The sequence below is a fragment of the Haliaeetus albicilla genome, chromosome 2 (assembly GCF_947461875.1).
Source record: "Haliaeetus albicilla chromosome 2, bHalAlb1.1, whole genome shotgun sequence".
Classification (NCBI taxonomy): domain Eukaryota; kingdom Metazoa; phylum Chordata; class Aves; order Accipitriformes; family Accipitridae; genus Haliaeetus; species Haliaeetus albicilla.
The window spans coordinates 45,047,812-45,071,485 of record NC_091484.1 but is presented as its reverse complement, the minus strand read 5'-3'; the positions used below and the strand labels follow the sequence as shown (position 1 = coordinate 45,071,485).

Genomic DNA, 23,674 nt, shown 5'->3' with positions numbered 1-23,674 from the left:
GTGTGTGAATGAAAACTGGATTAAATACAAGGAGGCTGGACTTGGATGAAGAATGAACTCCTGAGTTCTGCAGAACTGACCTTCTGGAACCACAGTAGTGGAAGTCACAGAGCTGGAATAAACAAAACCAGAAGCCAAAAACTGCTCAAGTCCCATCCTCTGGGAATTGCTGGAAGAGGAGAGAAGGAATATACTGTGTTCTTATCTAATCTGAAAGGTATCTGCTTGGAAGTTTTTACTATTTGCTAAGAAAATTTTTTAGCCCAAGGGAAACATGGAACAGAAAGTTAAGATTTTTATGAACCATCAGCCAAATTTGTCAACTCATCCCAAAAGAGGAATGAAGTAAACTTGTGAGCATTCTGTTAGAACGTATCAGACCCATAAGAGATCAAGTCCCTGGTACGCATTAATCTTCTATTCTATAATAGTTTGTATACAAAAGTAGGGAAGGGCCAATTAGGACTCAACTTTTCTTACCCTTTGAAGTGGTACAAGTAGTATTAAAAACTTTTTAATCAGCTCTACATCATACATCAAGTTCACTTAAGGACTACAGTCTATACTTAAAATTCACATTGCTGACACTTTTTCTCTCCCAGCTTGTTTCAGAGACAAAGACATAATCCTTGTGAGCCTCAGAACAGGAAGCAGCACTCAGGCAAGTGTATTCTTGAATAAATTGCCAAGGAAAAGAATGTATTTTCCTGATGTTAATGCACAACTCATTCTAGTGATAGTGATATGTTCATTTACTATACAATTTTGAGTATAGTCAAGCTATCCTGTTCAAACAGATACCTGTAGGTGCAGTAATGGCTAGCAAATCATTAAAAGCCTCTTGAGAAAAGAAACCAATGCTACTGTGGACTTCAAAAACCACTCTGGCAAGTTTCAGAAACCACAAAGGCCAGGTCTGACTTCTTGACATTTTTCAGTCTTGCACAAAGAAGAAACCCCCTTGTGCTAAGCCTGAAACAGTCACGTGCTCTATTCAAATACACAATGCAAGCACTGCTCAAAGACTCAGTATCAAGCACTCTCTAATAATTGCTATCTTCAGTGTAAAAATCAGGCAGTGTCAACAAGATAGCTATGGAGCACCAAGCATCACTGATTCAGGCTCAAGCAAATTCTTAAAATGACAAGAGACGGCTGTTCAGTATCTTCTAACAGGATGTCATGGTTTAACCCCACCCAGCAACTAAGCACAAGGCAGCACTCGCTCACTCCTCCCCCCTCCCAGTGGGATGGGGAGGAGAATCGGGGAAAAGTAAAACTCATGAGTTGAGATAAAAATAGTTTAATAACTATAATAAAATATAATAATAAATTATAACAACAACAATAATAATTGTAATGAAAAGGAATATAACAAAAAAAGAGAAATTAGACCCAAGAAAATTGATGCACAATACAATTGCTCACCACCTGCTGACCAATGCCCAAGCAGCAATCAGTCCTTCCCAGCCAACTCCCCTCAGTTTATATACCGAGCATGACATTCTGTGGTATGGAATATCCCTTTGACTAGTTCAGGTCAGCTGTCCTGGCCATGTTCCCTCCCAGCTTCTGGTACACCTGCTCGCTGGCAGAGAATGGGAAACTGAAAAATCCTTAACTTAGGATAAGCACTACTTGGCAACAACTAAAACATCAGTGTGTTACCAATATTATTCTCACGCTAAATCCAAAGCACACTGTACCAGCTACTAGGAAGAAAGTTAGCTCTATCCCAGCCAAAACCAGGGCACAGGAGAACTAACAAGCATTAGGTGAAACTATAGTTGACAGGCTCAAAACAAACAGAAGTAGTTACCAAAACTAATGCGAAGGAAGTATGTGTTGAGTCCCAAGTTCAAGTAGATGAACTTCACAAATGCACAGAAAAAAGAAGCCTGGACACATTCACAGAGGAATCCATCCACAGCCACTAAATACACAAGCACTTCTTCCAGGTCAGAAATGGAAGTCAGAAGTTGCTCCCCCAGAACACTCTTCCAGCTTCCCCTATCAGTTCCTTTCTAGGCCTCTATTAAGAGCCACTGTTAGACAATGAGGTTTCAGAAATTCTGGTCTGATTCAGTATGGTCATCTTCACAATACGGTAGTGAACCTACACAAAAGTAACTGTTTTGAACCTGTTTGTTCGCAGTGGTTTGTAAAGGTTACTGAATCTTAAGGAACTGAAAACGCAGTGACTTTCAATTGCCAAGGGCGTTTTTGTTTTGCTGCTTCCCCCCACCCCCTGTCAGTGCTAGAAACAACCACCTTGCAGCTTACACTTTAGATCGCAATGTGGAACGTCAGCCTTGAAGAATCAGGGATCAATGGACTTTTCTACTATATAGATTTAAATAAGATTTCCTGATCTTGTGCACATATGCTTCTTGAACAGTTGACATACACTTGGGATATGACAAAGTGATAGATATTTGCCCATCAAATGAAAAAGTCCTCCTGAATAATATCCATTACAAATTTTAAAATCATAGGCCTAATAATATTCAGCCACAGATGACAGACCTCAATTCAGTTTTGATGACAGCAAATAAGGGAAAAATTAGTTGCTCTAAAGAAAGAAAGCATACATTAACTAGACTGTATAGAAACTATAAATGACTGCCTTAAATGCAGTTGTTTCTTGTGCAAAGGATCCAGCACCATAGAATACTGACACTTTGCAGCCCAGACACCTACACAAAACTACTTGGCATACCAAACTATAACACAGCCTTCTATAACCTTTCAATTCAATCAATAGGAAAACAAAAAAAACCCACCACTAAGCACCAAAACCACCTAGAGTTCATAACACTACTTACAATGCTGGGAAATAGTCATATGGGCACACATGACCCAAAACATTCATGATGAAAGCTTTTTAGAAAAGTCTTGAGCAGAAGGTAGGATCCCTGTAAGCACAGGATTTTGAAGATTCTAATCCTGATCTTTGACTCCTGGCAATTATATTTGCTCAACTTCAGATTAGCAAACAACAACTACAAACCGCCTTTGTACACAACTAACCTTGTACTTGCCCTTTACCAGCAAGGAGATAACTCTTTCAAGACAAGCAAATGACTCATGCCAGCCAAACAACTTGCCAAGATAGAGATAGGAGATTACATGTTGATATATTCACTTGAATTTATACAAGTCATAGTAAGTCAGATTTATATTGTTAAAACAGTACAAAAGCAGCCCTAGCAGTACAGTGCCAAACTGAAGATGAAGTAACTTCCACAGCTTGAGGTTTTTGGGTTTTGGGTTTTTTTTTCCTAATCCTACTTTACTATTTCTTCCTTGCTGCCTTCTGCACAAAATCACACTGCAAGTACAACTTCCATACTGGTAAATGCGGAGTCAGTCAAAACTGACCACCTGTAAGCCAACTTACTCAAGCTACATCCCATTCTCCAGCTTGCAGAAGCCCTACTCTCTTTCAAGCTATTTCATTTGCAATATATCCTCAAGTGTTAGCTTTTCCATCATCTGTAATATACCAATAGTTACATTCATTATAGAAAAATAAAATAAGAGCTATTACTTTCAAAACAGTTTTTCTTAGCAGTTGACATATACTTGCTTCTCCTTTCTTTTACTCCATGCAAACACTATTGTTTACAGCTTATTAAATCTTTTAAGAAAGAACAGATATAAACAGCCTAGTCTTAGATAAAACACTGTAGTTGAAAAATCTTGTCTAACATATGTTCTTACTTATTCTGGATTAATATAGTTAACAGTTCAGCATACACAAAGAAAAATCAAGGCAATAGCTATATGCATCATAAGGAAATAGAATTTAAAGTAACATTAAAGTGAGTACAGCCACAAGCTTAACCAAACATAACTGAAACGACAAAAAGAAATGTGTAAAAGGGAACAGTGTGCTAATACTACAAAAGTGACCTAATCCACACAGGTTTTCCAGTCTTTGCTTTAGCCACAAAATTCCACAGTATTAAAATAAAGGTATCTTCTTTATGCTGATAAGAACTAGAAAGCTTTAGAAATTTTGTTTGTTTTCTATGTATCAGCATTCCTGTAACTTGTGTCAAGAGTGTCTATGAGCAGGCAATACCACAGTACGTGACACAGCGCTCTTACCACTTCTGTAAGGGAAAGCAGTGCTGCAGAAATTATTCACTTAGAAGAAACATTCCTTATAGAACCCCAAGCAAAGTAAAGTTACTGTTCTCATGTGCCCTAGTTTCCCTAAGCCCAAAGTATGCTACATCCCTCTGAAGTAAGGAAGTTTCCCTGAAACCCAAAGACAAATTTAAAATAGTGAAATAGAATAAACCACGCAGAGAGAATAATTATGTTGCAGCTCTCGTTTCAGTGTTGCATACAAGTCTTGAACCAAACAATGGTCTTTTCAAGAGCACAGAGCATTATTTTGGTAGCAATGCTGTGACATCTAGTTCCTTGCTTCCTCAAACTTCAGTGCTACTGTAGTATACCTTTACTATTAGTTACTCATTTAATCTAGCTGTTTGTGAAGTCTGTGTGCTGCAAGCTAATTTTAAAAAACAAGTTTTCCTTTCTAAGTGAAAATTGCAAGTCATCTCAAATTAGAGTTTGTTCAGAACTTTCAGCCACATATCAAAAAGAAAGGTGTCAGGTAATTCAGCTGTTGGAAAGACTCTCAGTGTAAAACATGCATAAGCAGATGCTGCACAATAGCTTGAGTATGACCTAAAAAGCATGTGGAGAATTGAGCAGAGGCTGTACTTCACCTCTGAGCATCAACTGTTAAAGGTGCGATTCCAACACCTTCTACCATTACAGCATGTAGTTTCAGCTAGAGCAAGTGGAGAAACATTCATCTGCCAAGTAGCTCAGCAGTGACTTACCAGAAGGAAGAAGACTCAGCTCACAAAGTAGGGACAGGAGTTTGAGCAGGCTCTTCACCTTCTACGTTTTAGTAGCAATGTTAAGAATGCAACACTTTTGGCCAAAACTTGCCAACTACACTGGCTGAGAATGAGATTTCGGGATATTCTGCCTATTTCCAACACCATTCTAGGTATCCATACCTCATTTCATTTGAAAGGCAGGGATGCCTACCTGCAAGCCAGAAACTGACTTTAGAAGATATTACACAAGCCCCATGAGGAAGAAATTTTGTAGCAGCTCTTAAGACTTCATTTAAACTGAATCTTCCTTCTGCCTCCACAAAATGCAGGGAACTCAACAAACTGAGACTTAGGTTGCAAGGGTTACGGGTACTTCAAAAGTGACTTATTTTTATTTGCCAAAAATTAGTTAAGTTCAAAGTTCTAAAAACATCTAAAAATAGTATTACTAGCATGAAAACCATTTAAAGAGAATTCTGTCCGCTTTGAAATCATACACTCCTTTGCCAGACAGTCACGTGTCCAGTTAAAAATTACCTCTACAACTTGGACTCCTACTCTGCAGGCATTCATAAGTTTTCATGTACCCACAAATATGAACTATCCTTTCAACCATTTCCACTTGTAGCTGAGGAAGTCCAACACACCATATTTGAAACAAGCACAAACTATGCTTCTGACATAAAACCTGGGATAGGTCAGTGATTTGGATGTCCCAGAAACAGGCTTTAAGAAATTTGTCCACTGCAAGAATAACTTTATGGTGTTTTTACCCTGGGTAGATCTACAATATAGTGTAATAACATCAGACGTGATCAAATATGACTGCAGTAGAAGGGTTTGATTTTACTTTTACTCCAGAGCATTTATTTTAAATGAGTGCTATGATATGTCCCATCACCCTAACTCTACCAACGCAGCAGCATTAGCATTCTTGATAACTTAATATTTGCAAAGTATTATCTCCAGTATACCATTCTACAATTTCCCCAAAGATCATGAGAGAAAAGCAGGAACCTTGCTATCAGGAATACACCACAGATTTTACAGCAAAAAGATGTTTATGGTGGTCTATTGATATGTGTCTTAGCAGCTCATTTTGACAGAAAAAAAAAGCTAAACAAAGGTGCATTTTCCAGAGGAGGGGTGTATCAACACTGAAAATAATCTTAGGATTTAGTTTGCTTTGAGTGGTTGATGATTGCTTCCTGTTAAGTTACAGAATTAAAATGATCTATCAATACATGCACATAATGCTGTGTTAAGCAGCTTCAGGAAAAATATGCTTTATCTCTCCATGGCAGTTTTCTCATTCTTCCTCATCCCTTCCCTCCCCCCAACAGCCCTCCTGCACAAGCCTGTAATACTCACAAGACTGGACACATTAATTTGAAAAACATTTCAGAGCATCTAAGCATTGTGTATTTTATGTACTCTATAAGCAACAGAAAAACATTACTTCTTTAACTGAAATTTTAAAAAAGTAACAGCAGGACCCACTCTTCTGTCTCATTCAGAAAAAATACATTTAACACATGAAATGCTCTATTACCACATATAATTTCAAAGCTGTAGTACAAACAAAGAGTGCAACTTGAAGTCTCAGACAATTTACTATCCTGTATGTCTTGTTTTGTATTGTAATTTAAAAAAAAAAAGTCAAATCCCAAAAGCCTAATAGTGGCAAAGCAGAAAAAAAGGTGTTAAATGTCTTACATTGTAGGGCATATTAATTTAGGTTGGATTCATATTAGATGAAAAAGCTCTTCAAGTAAGAAGTTCTCACTTCATGACAGCATCTAAAACTTAGAATATTCATTATTCCAAGAAATAAATATAAATCTAATGAAACTCAAGTTACACAGGTTCTAGAAGGACTCTTATTAGAGCAACTCATGTACAGATTTCCAGGGTAAATGGTATCACCAAGTTATCTGCCATTGTTCCAAAGCCATAACAACAGAAAGTTTCTAATGAATTTATATTGATATCACTTAAATAGCAGAAAACAGTTTAAGATTAAAAATACCAGAGCATGCATTCATTTTCTTTTCCTGTTTCTTCTGTTTGCACTCTCAAAATCTCAAGATGTCTTTTGCTCAAGACATGCCTGATTTCTAAGTGCATTCTTTAAGACTTACATATCTAGTATTTCCAGAAGAAGGGAGCAGTACTTCAATATTCAGTTACATATTTAGAGCCCTGGTTTGGAGTACAGGCTTCATGATTTAGAGCCTGACAAATATTTCTGTAACCTAACAACAAAGTAGTCAAAATTTGTTTCTATAATAATCTGAAGTCTATGAACTTGGAACTTGATTTAGTGTATTCTGCTTACAAACAACAACTGAAAAGTCACTTGAATGGTAGATGCAATTATGACAATACATGGAAATTGGTCACTGACTACACATGCATTTGGGACACAGTGGACTCAAATGAACCAGAGCTGAACGACATCAATATAGCTTAACAACCCTAGGAAGCAACACGTTACGTTCACAAAAACTATCATACCTATAGGAAAGAGGAGTTGCAATGAACAAACAGCAAAGCAAGCTATATCACATGAGAGGAAATAACAAATCATTTCAGTGAATGGCCACTTTTCAAACAGTTTGACATTCAGGCGGTGGGGGTTAATAACTGCACAACACAAAAGGAATCATACAGTTACCATTTAAGTTCAACAGACACATTTAAGGAACCTCTTGAAGGGTAAATGTGGCATCATTTGGTTCCTGTTTCATCACTCAGTTAACTTCCTATTCACACTTTCGTCAGTTCCTCGGTTTACTGTACAAGCAGGGACCTTATTTTAGGTGTTCCTTCTTCCCTTGACATCAAGTATACCCACATCCTACTGCTGCTACTGAATTTATACAGGACTTTTATTTTACCACACTAAAAAGCAGTTATAAACAGTTAAGTGAGTTAGTCCTTGTCATTACTTCACTGAATTGCTACAACTTTCTGAACATAGGTGAACTACCATCCACTTCTTTGCCAGAATAGGACAAAACATCTAAGACACTTTAAAATACCATTAAAACGGGAATGAATGAATGAAAGATTTTCATTACTTCCTTAAGGAATAAATTACTGTATGCATTATGTATGCAAAGGAGCTGCACAGTTTAGAGATCTTCTCTGATTATATTAAGTTTCAGGTGGAAAATCCTTATCAGTTTTACCTGTACAGCTACAGTTTGCCAATAACAACAGTTTAGGATAAAACATCACTGCACAAATAACCATTACATTCTAGTAAGAACTCTTGGTAACCAGTGCAAAAACATATGCTTCAGACACTCTTTTTAGTGTAAACCAAAAAGAATACTGAAAATATGTATGCCAAAAGTTACTATGGCAGCAAAAAAATTAAAAGCAGCAGAGATTGTTAAACTACGCAATCTCTAACATGACGCAAAAGTGCTAGAAGAGTAGTTCTGCTATCTTTGCACACATTACTGAAAATTCAACAAAACTTCAACCAATTCTAGCTGAAACAACAGAATTCTGATACTTCAAGCAGTATCATTAAGTGCTCTGCAAAATAGATGTTCCCTTTGTTGTGTTTCACTAAGTAACATGACAAATTTGATTGTCTGAAGTATAGTGTCTCATCACAACACCACTGTGGTGAAAATACCTACCCATCATTTACGGTACTGACACAAAATGCTGCTGAGAAAGGGGGGAGGGGGAGAAACTTGAATTTTTTTCCTCAGCTTTACAATTAAATGTAAATCATGTTCTCTCACGACAGGCAGGAATTGGTAAATACTATACCAGCACTGGCAAAGCTACAGAATGCATGTGTAAATGGATGTGCAGAATTACTGTCAAAAGCCTCTCACCTGCTCCTCTGGCTGCTGCACTGGGAATTTAGTTCAAACCAGGAGAAAAAAATGCAGGAGCCTATTAGTCTTTCTACACCTGACATATGGCGTCAATATAATTAGGAGCGTGAGAGATGCGAGTGGAAAGACTACAGCTTATCGAGCCTAAAAGCTGTAACTGAGTAAAAGCAGTAGCATGTCCACAGCACACAACATGAAGCAGGTAGGTATTTTGGCACAACCTAAAGAAAGTAAATAAGAAAAGTATTATTCTGAGTAGACAGTAATTGGTTTAGCCAGACATGCTACTAATCACAAACTGTAGGAGAACACTCAGAATTTCACTGGCAAAATCCAGTGTAAAGTTACTGTAAGAAACATAGAATTATTGCTTTAACACTAAGTACCAAGAGCTAAGGAATTCCCCAATATCACTCCTCCCCACACTTTAAAAAAAAAAAAAAGCCCTTAATCAGCCTAACACAAAATATATGACACTGCAGTCTGATTTTGCAATCTGCTTCAGCTCTGGAAAAGTAACACAATTTCATCCAGCCAGCAAACACTTAGAAGGAGTGTTACTGGAGAAAAAAGTTTTCTTTTTTGTAACTGAAGATCCTATAGCCTGCTTCTTCAGATAGAGATGTTACTATAGGATACCCAACATGTCTTACATGACAGACTGTTTGAAAATATTCACAGTATCCTAATTTTCAGAGATGGTGGTTGGTATTAAAAACCTTTTAAATGCAGGTTTTTTAAGATTTATTAGGTCAGCTTAATGCTTTTACACATATTCCAGTCATTTTCTTTAGTACAGCAAATACTGTAGGATTAAAAAAAATTAAAAATACAAAACAATTGTCTTTACATATGAGAACAGGATTCAAGTAATTGAAAACAAACCACAATGATATAGTACAGCCTTGTCTATTAATCAGACATTCATGAAGACCTTATATTATCCAGCACTAGCTTCTGTACAATACTCAGACTGCTAGACAGCTTAATTATTGAGTATTAGATGTAATTGTCTATCGCATATTTAAAGTGTAACGGCCTTCTCCCCCCCCGGCCCTTTCCAAAAAAAAGAACTGCAATAAAATACAGTAATAGTACTAGATCATGGTGTTTAGTGTTAACAAAAATATCAAAGTTGTATGCACTATTCATCGGGTTGAAGTTAATGCCTTGCTGTAACATAAATATTTATCCAGTGCTAACAGCAGGAAACCTTTAGGAGACAGCATGGCTTTAAACACCGAAGTGAGTTAATTAGTATCCAGTGCAGCTTCAGAGCATACTATGCTGTTTTAATCAAAGGTTAGCTACCAAATAGAAAAAAGTAACAAAATGTAAAGGATATCTTATCACTTACCTAAGAGAGACATCTTTAATAGCTATCAAAAGTACCAAAAACATAGAGTTTCTGTCACTAAGTTTAGAATGAGAGCTCAGTATGCCAATCGGGATGGAATACAAATGCTCAGCGACTTTTGCATCAGCCACAGGTGTGTTTTACTACTCAGCTAGTATTGGTTTTACCTAAATTTCTTTATTATGTTTTGATTGTTACACAGCTTTTCATATCAACAGAGGTTTGAGATGGAAGAACACAAACATACATCTGTTTTGGAGAGATAATCCATTTCCAATCTTCCTCTCAACAATCAGATGATTCTTCAGCAATGCTGGTCATTTAAAATAAACTAAGAAATGTTTTCACGCACGTCCTCACTTTTCATGGCAATCTCCATACAGAATAGTGACGGTTATTAAATATCTCTCCAAACTCCACATGCTTTATTGATTCCAGTTCTAATCAATAATATTCCTAGTAACAACTGTTTATTGAACCCACTTGTATTAAATTTGTACACGATTTAGAAGTTACACTGAAGCCTCATAAACAGAGCCCTTAATTCATCACACTGAAATAAATACACCAAGAACCTCCCATTTCTGGCACTACAATGACAAGGGTCACATTCAGACAATTTCAGTACTCGCTTGGGCTGTAAGTTATGCTGCTTTCATTCACTGCCTTTCCAGTTGTTACCAAAGTATGTAAGTTCATGTGGGGATGCGTCTAAAGAAATCACTGTAAATAAGTCGCCCTCCCAGACTAAGCTGACATTCTATTTTTGTTCTGCTGCTCTTGAACATGGTCCTAATTAGGACAAAGGCTTCACAACAGTTGCACCGGAAGTAGAAGAAAACACTTCACATCCTGCATTATTTTAGATGTGCTATAAATTGAAAAATACTATAGTTGTTGGATCTTTCAGATGTTGGTTTGTTTTTGTTTTTTTTTAAACCTAATCCAGGAGTATCTGAGTTTTCATGCTAACAAAGTTCTGGCAAAAATTCTGATAAAAGTCTGATGATTCACAATAAGAACAACTGCAGAAGCATTTCACTCCTCAGCCTCATGGAAAACTTTTCAAATTTCACCAATGTTTTCAAATAGCTTCTTATATTTTAAGTTATTTATAAAGAAAATCTTGAGAGCATGCAGAAGTATTTCATCTCAAAAGTGTATGCATACACTTACAATATACATTATAGAGCACAGGGAAGATTCTGGCCAATGCAGGAACTAATAAAACATTTTAACAGCATGCAGAGCTTGAGCAGCCTAGAAGTTTTAACCACGGCCTTGCAGCAATATGCAGTTGCTACACATTCAAAGCATTTTCATACTTTAGTACTCCTTGTCTTCAGTGACACTGATCTGACACAGATTTCAGTCCTTATCCTGATACCACTTTGTTATTGCCTTCCCAGATTATCTCAAGAAGCATTTCAAATAAATTAATCCAATTTAAGTTCCTAATTAACTGATGCTAATAAAAAGAAATGCTTTGATTCCAACACATTCTCCACTCCCAAATGTGCGTTTAACACACCACCATTTCAATTCTGGCAACTGAGGACAGCTAAATGCCAAAAGGGCCATTTTTTCTGGAAAAGAGAGAAAACATGGTTTTAAAGAAAAGATATCATGCCTGCAATTCTAAGTAAAGTGGGGTGGTTTTTTTAATACTTGCATAATTAAACAGAACAGCATTAACAAATCAAAAGCTGTAATTTTTTTGAGCAGGAAAACTATCAGGTTCCAGTAAAATAACAAATACTTTCAAGTACACCCTACCAAGTACAAACCACACTGAAAAATGCTGCATATAAAATGCAGGTTTTAAGTACATTTTATTTTCATACTACCACAGAAGAAGTCTTAGAGATTACACAGAGTCACTCCAGTCATCAAGCTATTACACCTCAAAAGATCAATACAAATTTGCAGTCTTCAGTTTTTCTACAGTGTAAGAAATTCAGACTCTAGCTCTCCTAACTTCAAAGGAGACAGACCATGCACACAGTGAAGGTCATATCGTCAAGGCTTCTCATTTCCTACACAGCATGATAGGATCTGCTGCTTAAACTTCATGCATACTGCTCCTGGAAGACTGACTGCTTGGTAACTGGTAACACTGTAAGTAACATCCAAGTGTTGCGATTCATACATGTAATCTCCATTTATGCTAACAAAACTTACCGCACAAATCCTATGGCAGACTTCAGTATAAGCTTCGTACCCAATCTTCCATTTGTAAGAGAGGAAGCATGCCAGATTACACAGAGTGTATTTGCCTAAGTGAAAGCTTGGGAATGAAACCTGACTTGGTGATCCACCTAACGGATTTAAGTCTAAGCTGTTCCCAATATAGGTTTTGTATGTTTGCAGAGTACCCAGCCAATCTTTGTTAAGAGTCCAACTGCTACTGCATTTTAATATTCTCATCAACATAAACATTTAAGCCTCATGAAAGCTTCATTTGAAAGCCTCGAATATAAAGAGTACTCCACAGGCTCTAAGTCCCAAAAGACAGCCTGGGAACTGTGACTTCTCTCTTACAAATCATGCAGATTTCTCAAACTACGCATCTTCCACACAACCTGAAACAAAATGGTGTCACATCGAGCCATTTTATTTTCTAATTAAAATAGCCAGACATTAGCCAACATTTGATAACTAATAATATAAGTCTCCAGAATGAATAAGGTGATTAACACATACAATGTGAAAAAGTCAGTGACGGGTTAAGAGAGAACCTAGTATTTACCTTAAGGCAGGATTTAATGAAAATGCATTTCCTGACATGAACATACAGAGAAGGGGTTTTACACTAACACGTGCTAAGAATTATACTTTAACTCAGCAACTATTAGGTTTGATACAGTCACAACATAGGCATCAGTAAATGGGCTCTTCTCCCAGCTTAGAGCCAGCCCCATTGTGCTAAGTAAAATATAGATGACACATACCATTTGTAGTGCCTAGCCTTGCAATCTCTCACACGCATACTTGTTTGTGATACAAGTCCTTGCAAAATTAGAATCCAAGTGACTTAATTACCCAGCTATGCCTGTGAACATGTCTACCACGGACTCTCTCAAGTGAAAGCAAACCCTCCCACCCTCCCATTCAGGAGACTATGGCAGAAATTCAACATGACTCTGCCCGTGAATGTCTTTTTCCTTTTAGGAAGCACTCTGAATAAATTTAACTTGTACCTTTAAAACAGCTCAACAGTGAAAGGAAGTGAATTGCTAGTTAATAAATCATCTGAAGCACTACTGAACTTCCTCAAAATCATCACCCCTCTCGATAAAAGGCCTGCTAAAAGTACCTCGTCTGACAAAGAGATTATCACAGAAGAGAAACAGCCAAGTTTTGCATTTCAAGAGTAGTATTTTCATACTGTCTTCTTACTCTGGAGAAAAAAAAAAATACGTCCAAGAACAGTGCCAGATGGATCTAAAACTCAACTTCAAAGTACAGTACTCTTACCAGAAGTATTTCACTGATGAAAGTAAAATAGATTGGAAGTTAATTTGACCAAGCTTTACAATGCTACTTAGTTTTCACAACATAAAAGAACCTGGAAAGCAGAGAGGACAACAAAAGCAAGGCACTGTCATAGAGGAAGGCATTCTGTGGAAAGCACAAACTTCTGAAAAGACGCTGTAGCATCTAGCGGTATTACTGGAGGGGAAAACTGCAGAAAAGCCTTTTTAGATGCAATGAAAAGCAATCACCGATGTCACTCTACACTTTGCTACATAAAACTGCTTTTTGCTTCTTTGCAGTGTCATTTGTTCAAGTTGCCTTTAGAAAAGAACTAATCACCAACTCTGAATTTGCAGCTAACAAACCTAAAAGCGATCACTTAATAGAAACTTCCATATTCTGTTCGCCTGCAGTCGTCTTCTCACGCACTAGCAGCGTATATTAAAAATTATGAAAGAGCAATGCTAACAAGACTTAATAATCCTCGAGTACACAACTGTCTTCCTCCTGAATTTAAGACTTCAGGAGCTTTATCGGGATAGAGTTAGAATACAATTGGACAGGAAACAAACCTGATGGCTTTTGGGATTACAGGGAGCAAGACAAGTCCACGGGCATTGCTTCCGTTTCCACTGTCACCTTTGAAACACAAAAGCACACGGAAAGCTCCTTCAGTTTAACATGCGTTAAGTTAAATACCGAAGCCTACACAGGCACAGCCCCCTGCAGTGTGCGGCACTTCCTACTTGCAAACCTCAGCCGCAAACTCTCAGCAATTATAACTGTTGCTGCCACCGCTCGCATCCCTCCCCGCGGACGTACCGAAGCGACGGGTTAGAATGCATGTGTTTCACAGCACGCCGCTAAACTGTGCCCTCAGTCTTCCCACGAGCAGGCACTGGCGCCCAGCAGAAGGAGCGGGAAGTCTGCTGCCAGGCACCGCGCTGCCTGCCCCCCGCTCCGGGGAGACGAGCGGGAGCAGCTCCTTTGTCTCGCCCGCAGCCGGCTGCCCGCACCCCCAGCTGCCTTCTCCAGGCGACACAAGTCGCGGCTGCCCCGCCAGCCCCCAGCCGCCCCGGCGAGGCAGCCGCTTCCCCCTTCTGCCCTCCCCCATCGCCGCCCGGGAGCCGAGCGACAGACCGGGCGCGGGGGGACCCCGGCAGGCGGCCGGCCAGACGCGGCCGGGATGCCGGCGGCGCCCCGGGGCGGGGTAGGGAGCCACGGGGACGGGGGAGGCTGCAGCCGCTCCCCGGAGCGCTACCCCGCGGCCCCGCTCACCCCGCCCCGCACCGGGGGCAGAGACCGGCTGCTCCCGGCAAGGCGGGAGGGGGCCCGCCGAGCCCCTCACGGCCCACCGCCCCGCCGCGCCCGGGCACCGGCCCTTCACCCGAGCCCGCCGCGGCGACGGCGACTCCGCCGCCCGCTTCGCCCACCGCCACCGCCGCCTCCCCCTCCCCCCCGCGCGCGCGAGCCCGGCGGGGAACGGCCGCCCCAGCCGCGCGCCGGCGGTTGCCCCAGGGCGGGGCGGGGGAACCCGCCGCGGAGTCGGCGCGCGGGACCGGGAGCCCGGCGGGGCTCTCCCCGTGAGCGGCCGTTAAGTTGCCCGACGGCCGCAAACCGTCCCGCCGGCGCAGAGGGCTGCCCCAGCCCCGCGCGGGAAAAGTTGGCTCGGCGGGAGCGGCCGCTAGTCAAACTCACCCCGCCCGCCCGGCGGCGCCTCCTCCGCCGCGGCCCGTCGCGGACTTACTCGCCCAGCCGGGAGCAACAGCGGCGAGGGCGAGCAGCGGCGGGCCGACACCGCCCGACCCCGCCGCTGCCTGGCGGCGGCCGCAGCCAATAAGAGGGCGAAGCGCGGTCACGCCAGCCAATAGGATAGCAGAGCGGACCGTGCGGGCGCCCGCGCCCTCCTCTCCCCCAATGGGTGGTGCTGCCCCGCTCCGAGGGCGGGCGGCGGCGGGGCTGGGCGGGTGGGGGCTGCCGCCGGTCTGTGAGGGCGCCCGGGGCGGGGGGGGCGGAGCGGGCAGCGCCGCAGGCCCGGAAACGTGAGAGGCGGCGGCAGCCCCGAGGCGGCGAAAACAAGTCATTGTTTCCCCGCCGGGACTGAATCGGGAAGGCGGCTCCGGCGCCGGGCAGCAGCCGGCCCCGCCGCGGGGGAAGCTGAGGCGGAGCCCCGGGGCGCTGGGGACGGTCGCGCCCCGAGGGGAGGTGCCGCCGCCGGGGCTGCGGGGAGCGCCCGCTCTCGAAACTGCCCTGCGAGCGCCGGTGGGAGCTGTCACACAGAACAGAACACGACAGGCAGCGGCAGCGCTCGGGATGGGTTTGAGGGAGCCGGCACCCGGCGCCTCTGTTTTACCGCGGTCCGAAGACACCCGCCCTCCCCCTCCGCCCCCCATCCCTCCGGCTACCGCCGCTTAGAAGTAAGAATAGAGCTGGCGATAGGCTGACTAATGAGACCATAAAGCAAAATAAAGTCTTTAACTTCCCCAGCCCTAACAAAGAGACGATTATACCGGCTGACAGCTCCGCAAGGGATGTTTCCAGGCACCTTAATGAGAATGCCTCATAATTGAATGCCTCTTAATTTTTACCAGGCGTGTCTTTATTATTATTTAGGTACTGGATTCTTATCAGCCTTCCCGAAGTGGAGCAATTGTGGGCAAGTCTCATTCCACAGCACTCTAAGGCCGTTTTCAATTACAAGTACTTTCCTTTTTTTTTTTTTTTTTTTGGCAGTTTTTTTTCTACTGACTTCATCCTTGGATTACTCCAAAGAACGATCTTGAAATAAAACTGAATACTGCATAATTAGTTACTTTTTGTTTTAATTGAAGTTCAGTTTACATTTTTTGTTACGACCAGAGTTTCTTCGCAAGTATGCTTTGAGGATTAAGTTTTAATCCTCAGAAGCACATGCTTATGGTAATCTTCAGGATTAGTAAAGATTAAATTAATCAAGTAATCTAATTGCCGTGTGGTGAAACTGAGGCAAGGAGGTTGCGATTTGGTCAGTGTCAAATACCACGTAATGACAGAGCCCGAATTAACTCCACCAACACTTACTGTCACAAAGCATTGTCCCATACAATTACTCATTTAAAAGCCATGCTCTCCTATGCCTTACTAGTCTTAATCTCCTAAATGACTCCATACAAGTAGATAATGTGTTCGCACAAAAGTTAGCTGACTTCCCTGGAGCCTTGAACCTGACAAAATGGCAGGTTCAAGCATTTCTTCAAGATTTCCTGGCCATCCTGGATATGTACATCAGTATCTTTCTGTCTGAGCCGTATCTAGACTTGTGCTATTGTACCATTCATTTCCATAGGTATCTAGTATATAATTTTAATTTATTGACAATAAAATATATGCATTATTTTCAAGGATCTTTTATAGTACAAATTATAATACATAAGAACCCCTTTTAGAATATAAACGTCTTTCTTACTAAGCCATTTGTCTTTAGAATATTCCCACTGTGTTATGGTCTAAATTCATTCTTGCACCAGTTTCTATGCCACTGGATAAAAACAGGTCTGTTTTCAGGAAAAGAAAGATTATATTAGTTCTAACAGAGGTGTAAAAGAGCTTTATTATTTTACTAAGATGAAGCAGGACAATTAAATGCCATAATCCTAGGGAACAACCAAATGGAACTTTGTGAGTGAGATAATAAATTTCTACCTTAGAAGGAATACACATCTGAATCACAGCCAGAATACTTAATGGTCTAGGGGTTTTTTAAGCTCTTTATCTGAGTTGCTCTGCATTTCCACCACTATTTCTGCCAACAACAGTGCACGCATATGCAGCTCTCATCACAATGTCTTTCCCACCTGCTGCCTGTTATTCCTGAGACCCTTCTGGTTTTTGTGACCCAACAGTTACACAAAACACCAAATCAATTCAGTTTGAAGGGAAACAAGCAGAAAAAAACAAGTTTAAACACCATTCTGTTCCCTGAGCTGGTTTACTGCTCAGTCCTGCGGTTCTGAGAGCAGCACAGACCAAAGAACAAGTGATGGGAGCAAAGATACAGCAGTGCAGGAGGAGTTTGTTAGCCTCCACCCTCGGACGCAGCGTAAGTACAGTGTCAGGAGGGAGGCTGGGTATTGATGTGGCTTGTGACACAGATGGCATACTAAGCAACCCTGATAATTGCGAAGAGAAGTACTGAGATCATACTGTCATTAGTTATTAATTTTACTGTTACTAATGTGTTATGACTCTAATGATTAGTAAAAGTAATGAATCATGCACAAACAAAAGGCAGGCAAATTCTTCACACGCAGCGTATGACATACATTAACAGTTCTGCAATGTCAGGTCACATTATCAAAAGAAAATAGTCCACCCTATATTACTGCCACAGCTTTGAGTAACTCCTAAATTATTTTAGTGTTTCAGGCATTCTTACCACATTAGCCTTAAATATTATAAATGCACAAAACCATATGCAATACTTTTTTTTTTACTGTGTTTACATTTCTGTGCATAGATGTGCACATCATTTACTGCCTTTTAGACTTGTGTTTTATGGCAGGGTTTTTTTGCCATTAGCAATCCATTTCAAACTGCCCTCTAAGAGGAGGGCTATAAAGAATCAGAACTTTTGTTCTACTTCCCCAGCAGTCAGGGCTGCTCATTGTTGTTTCAGAAACAGTATTTCCAGGAAGAAGTTTCATTTGGATTTCATAAAACATTCTCATTGCTCAGGAACATACTTTGGAACATACAGCTTCTTCCTGCTTCATTATTTTTGGTCTGTGCCTTTTCATCTTAAGTTCTTATATTTAGGTTGCAAACTATAATGGATTCGTAAGCTTCTTTAAAAATAGAAATCCTTGATAAATAAACCTAACAACTGTAATCTCTGTCACATGACCACGTTCTTAAAGCTCAATTCACACACAGTCCATTTTTAAAAGATAGTACATCTGGACCCTGGGAAAAAAATAGCAGTTATTTCCAGTCATCTGATCTCATACCAAATCCATAGCCTCTAAGACACGAAGAAGGGCACTGTTTAGGGAGTAAGACAGAACTCCAGACGCGACATTTTGTTGGCCCTCTGTCCCAGTGCCAGCCTAGGCCAGGCTGGTTGTGACTCTAACAACTGCACACACTGCTAGATGGACGGCAGTACCACTGTGGAGCAGCCCTTTTGGTTTGGTTAGGATGCAGTACCGCTCACTGCAGAATTAAGAGCGGTCTGTAGTCCTGATTAGAAATTCAGCTAACATTTTCAAAGATGCTCAGAACTCGCATTGCTTTTCTACAGAGCCTTTGATAACTCCACTAATTGGGAAGCATTGAGTCGTTCTTCAAGTAAGCAGCGTTCCAAGAGCTTTTTATCAAATGCAGAGGACTCTGGAGACTCCTGGTCTGACAGCCTCCATGAAAACAATTTCATTAACCAAAGCATGTAAAAAGTTAGCCAAAAAAAAAACCCACCCTAAAAAAATCATGCTGACCTAGGGGAAAAAAAACAGATATTCTGAAATTTCCTTTCAAACAGAAATAAGAAGTCAACAGTTTCTGCAAAAACACAAATTCTGCAATTTTTATTTCGGGAGCTCTGAAACAACTGACAAATAAAATATTTTGACAGTGTCAGATGTTTAGTTTTGATTTATGGTTTTCCTCTTAATATCCTAGTGTCAACCATGAATAAAGTATTTTGATAGCTTTTTCTTGAAAACATAAATGAAACCGATATCTTCCTACAAAAAGTTACATTTTATCAAATCCATGTTTTGACAGAAAATTGCTGTAGCAGAAAGCTCTTTACCAGAGCTTCCAGGAAAGTGAAAAATCACTAACATCTGTTTGACTCTGAAACACTGAAGATCCCACGGTCTCAGATTTCTCATCACAACACACTTTAAAGGAAGATGTTCAAGAAAGAAGGCCTCTATAAACATTTTGTTGGTCAATTGATGGAATGAAGTCCTTTTAACAGAACTTCAAATTTTTAAAAAATCATACATTGGCATAAAACTGTGGAAAAAACCATTTCCTTTACTTCACAATTTATGATAAGTTTTTTTTGTTCTAAATTAAAGATAGCTTTTATCTTATGCTTTTTACTGGCCTGGAGTTCTCCTGGCAACCTGGAGTTCTCCTTAGGTCTCCTTACTTAGTTTTTCTTGGCAAAACTTACACAAAAGCATAACACTACTATGCCTTGATTTGGTAATATTGCAAAGAAATACCTATTACAAAAACACTACAGTAGAATTAAAACCAAAACAGTTAATTTATTATATTATTCAAAGGCTTTCCAAAAGTTTAAACTCACATAAATTTAAAGCCAAGTTTGACTTACTGTTGAAGGCCAGTTCTCTACACAATATGTCCCATATCAGTATTTTGCACTAAGAGATGATGCTTACAGCACTAGAAAATAAAATGTAATAGCTCCTGACTTTGATTAAATTTTAAGGAGATGCTACTATGAGGATTTGATAACAGGAAAAGCTTTTTCTCACAGTACCACTAATGTAAGGCAAAATTTTTAAAAAATAGCAACCAAATCATAGTAAACATAAATAATGCATAAGCTATGCTTACTACATGAGAGCTAGGAAATCCATTACTACTTCTTCCTCACACTTTAAAAGCAGAGGTTAAAGGCACATATGTAGGTTTGTAAGCACAGCAATTCACAAGATTAATCGTTTGAGTGGAAAGGCACAAGCATTGCATCAAAGCCCATGTAGTCCAGAATCCCAGAAACAAGCCCTCAAGGTAAGGGAGGGGAAGAGGATGAACTATGTGGAGACTGCTCTCGTAAGAGGTACAACCAAACAAACAGCATCGTGACAGAAACGAGACCAGCAAAGCCAGTATTTGAGCAGGGGAAGGTGGAGGAAGGTGACAAGGATCCCCTGCAGCACAGCACCTCCTGCAAGTCCTGCAGCACTACAGCCCTCCCCACTCAGTAAAGCACCAGAATAAATACTGCTAACCACCAGGCCTTTTATGCAACATCCCTACATTGGTATTAGCAGCTCAATTAAAGTATCACAGCTATTTTAATTATCACAGCTGAGCTGGATTTTCTCTCCCTAACCACAACTGTTTGTGGTGCCTGGCTGTGGGCTCCTCCTCACCACGTAAACAAGGAGGAGCAAACAGGGCTGGTGGAGATGTTGTGAAAATAAAAGGGAGAAAGATGAGGAAAAAATGAGACAATCCAAGGATTTTTACATTTACATGGTTCATCAGGTGCTCACTAATTGTTATTCCTACAGAAAATTCCTCTCCCAGCCCAGGTGTGCCTGGGCGCGTTGACAGTATTTTGAGCGCGTGTGTTTATTGCCTTGCTCTTGGGCTGTAGAAAACGAACGGCTGGGTGTACAAGGGCTGTCAGACACCCGGCTGGGTGTACAAGGGCTGTCAGACACCCTGACCAGCCCAAGAGCCGCCTGTTCTTTTCAGGAGGTGCCTGCAGTCCTGAGTCGTCTCCCAGCAAGCAAACCAGCCCGTGTCCCACCCGAGGGACGGGGGTTCCCCGCGAGAAGCCCCGTCCCCCCGGGTCGGCGGCGGGGCCGTGGCGGGGCGGCTCAGCAGCCCGGGTGGTGCTGGGCGCGCGCGAGGCTGGCCCGGCCGCGCTCACCGCTTCCTCCCTCGGCGTGCGGTTAGCTGGTGAAGAGCGTGCGGTTGGGCTGGGAGCTACCAGCTGACATCTTATCGCCGCTTACGCTTGGGTCGTGCTTGTCAGCTTTTCCTTCGAATCACAAGACCTAGAAGCAGGCACACACGCTTTTGTAAAATGGAAGCCCTCCCCTCTGATGTAATCCCACTAGCCCCCAAAACCAGGGCGCTAGGTCCAAGTCTACAAAGTGGATGTGGCTTCTGCTAGCCCAGAGAAGCAGCCTGATGTCCTGCTTGGACACCCCGACACCCGGCCTGTGTTAGTAAGCCCTTAGCAGGCGTACTGTGGTTGGCTCCACACAGAACTGGTGGAAGCAGCCCTGAAAAGCAGCATCAGTGTGTCTGTACAGCAACGCCTTTTCCGTCTGACCCGACTCAACCGCCGTGGCCCGTCCTACTCCCGGCCGCAGCTCTTCCAGGGTACAAGAACCAGCACCGGTCTGAAGACTCCACATTTCAAGCAATTCCCCCGGGGAAAGTTAAGGCTCCAGCTACGTTACTAAGTTTCATAACCCCGAGAGAGGACAGTGTTTGTTTTAAAGCAGATAGGCTGACAAATTACAGGGCTAAGCTGCAAGGGAGGCAGAAGGTGGGCATTAGGAAGTCCTGCTCTAACCGTACAGATAGCACTGCAGCTGGAGCAGATCACTGGAAGAAAACGTGCAATTACCATCAGCTTAGTTTTTTAAGAACAGTTTAGGTATATTTGACACTGCTTTAAGACAGATACAGAGAACTGAGTGATACCTCTTCATGAATATCTTCTGGGCTTCTGGGCTTTTATCAGCCGTGCTTACTCTCTCCTCTCAAAGTAATGAGTTACAGACTGAATATTTTAAGACTTAAGTGAAGCTCAGAGTGCTAAATTACAGTGTTATGAAATGCTTTTAAACTAAGTGTGGGAACACTGTTAATGGGAACATAAATATTCTTAAATAGGAATGTATGTGTAACAAAACTCACATATCTGAAGCAAAATCCAGAGCAACCGTGAAGAAAGTAGTTATATTTGTTACCTTTTCTGATAGTTTATAGCTAAGTTTGTCTCCCGCTTTTATAGTTGATAGCTATACCTTCCCAGTTCTTAAAAGGTTACTGTGTGGTTTTTTACAGTTTGTTTTCATTATTAACTTTAATGATAAAACACCGTAAATTTTCTGAAGATAAAGACATGCTTTTTTCCCCCAGTTCTATACTACTTTGACAGTGCCCAAATGAGATGATCACTCATAAACAAGTACATTCTTTGCACCCCTCTCATTACCCCATCTATTTTAACAGAATTTTCTGGGCCTTTTCTGATATTTTGTCCGAGATGGTTTTGCTTACTCAGAACAGCCAGACAGATGTCTGTTCTTGCTCTGTCAAGAGCATCAGTTGCTTTGTTTTGATTAAATATTTTGTTTTCCTGCCAGCAGAGAGCCTTTCCACTTGGTCAAGGACAAAATTCCAGCCAACAATTTTTTTAAGAATGTGAACAATGAAAAAAATCTTGCCAATAAGAATTGCTTTCCTCTTAGTGTGGGAGGTCACAAATTTGGTCTAATCATTTGGCCACTTTCCCTAGAATTTATAATGTTGATTGCAGAGACTTGCTTCAGTCTCAAAGACTGGACTAAGGAGGAGAAGCAGACTCTTAAGTTAATCAGCCATTAGTGCTCTGCTTTCTTGCTATTTACTTCCCCAAAGCCTGACATTTTAAAGAAGAAAAACTTATTATTCATAGGGCTATTATCTAGACAAAAGAGAACATTCAAATTATGGACGACTTATTTGATATAGCTGTACCCTGCTGATTTTTAGAAAGTTACATTTCAGCTCAGCAGCTTTCTTACTTCACTTGGTTCAGCTTGTGCTCTGTTTTGTCTGATGACATCTTACATATTACCATTCTGTCATGAAGAACACAGGTGTAGCACTGGCTGAAATTAAAATGGGACAACACACACTAGATACGTACCACGTATTTGATCAAAACTGTTGGGACTTCCAAGGTGGGAAAAGGTGTCTGATTTTTTTTTTCTAAGCCAGAACTTCATGATCTTGCCTGAGAAGCTCAGATCAGCTGTTTAACAATAGCTAAACATATTTTCAACATGTTTTTCAAATTCTTTTGTAGATGCGTATGTTGTAGCCTTGCAGCCCTTGTGCATGTAAAACTGCCAGTGGCTGACTTGTCTCTCACCTTTTCTGGGGATTTGTTCTCTGTCTGAAAGATTAAAATTATACGTAGCAGTAATATAGGGTTGTGGACTTACTCACCACTCAATAACCATTGCTCACTCAGGCAGCAATGAACCTTAAAACCGACTGGATGCCCAGCAGCTCAGGTGCTGATGGGTGTGGAGAGATTCATTCTTGGTAAAAATGAAGGTAGGAGGATTTGAGTTTTCCTTTGGAGAAATTAGTTCTAAAGAGGATTGGGGTAGGGATGAGGGGGGTGAGGTGGGGGGGAA

The 23,674-nt window shown here is 41.1% G+C and overlaps 1 protein-coding gene across 5 annotated transcripts in view; it reads right to left on the bottom strand.

Annotated features, from left to right (window-relative positions):
• HYCC1 (hyccin PI4KA lipid kinase complex subunit 1) overlaps positions 1 to 15,389 on the bottom strand; it is a 49,804-nt gene extending 34,415 nt beyond the window's left edge. For 3 of the 5 annotated variants that reach the window (XM_069773430.1, XM_069773445.1, XM_069773454.1), the window contains exons 1-2: positions 15,310 to 15,389; positions 14,135 to 14,201 (exon numbers count right to left, since the gene is read on the bottom strand). The gene's annotated coding sequence lies outside the window, so the exon portion shown is untranslated. Of the gene's footprint in view, positions 1 to 14,134; positions 14,202 to 14,384; positions 14,589 to 15,309 lie in introns of those variants that run through there. The other 2 variants (XM_069773439.1, XM_069773428.1) reach the window with 2 other exon arrangements.
• Positions 15,390 to 23,674: the final 8,285 nt, after the last annotated feature.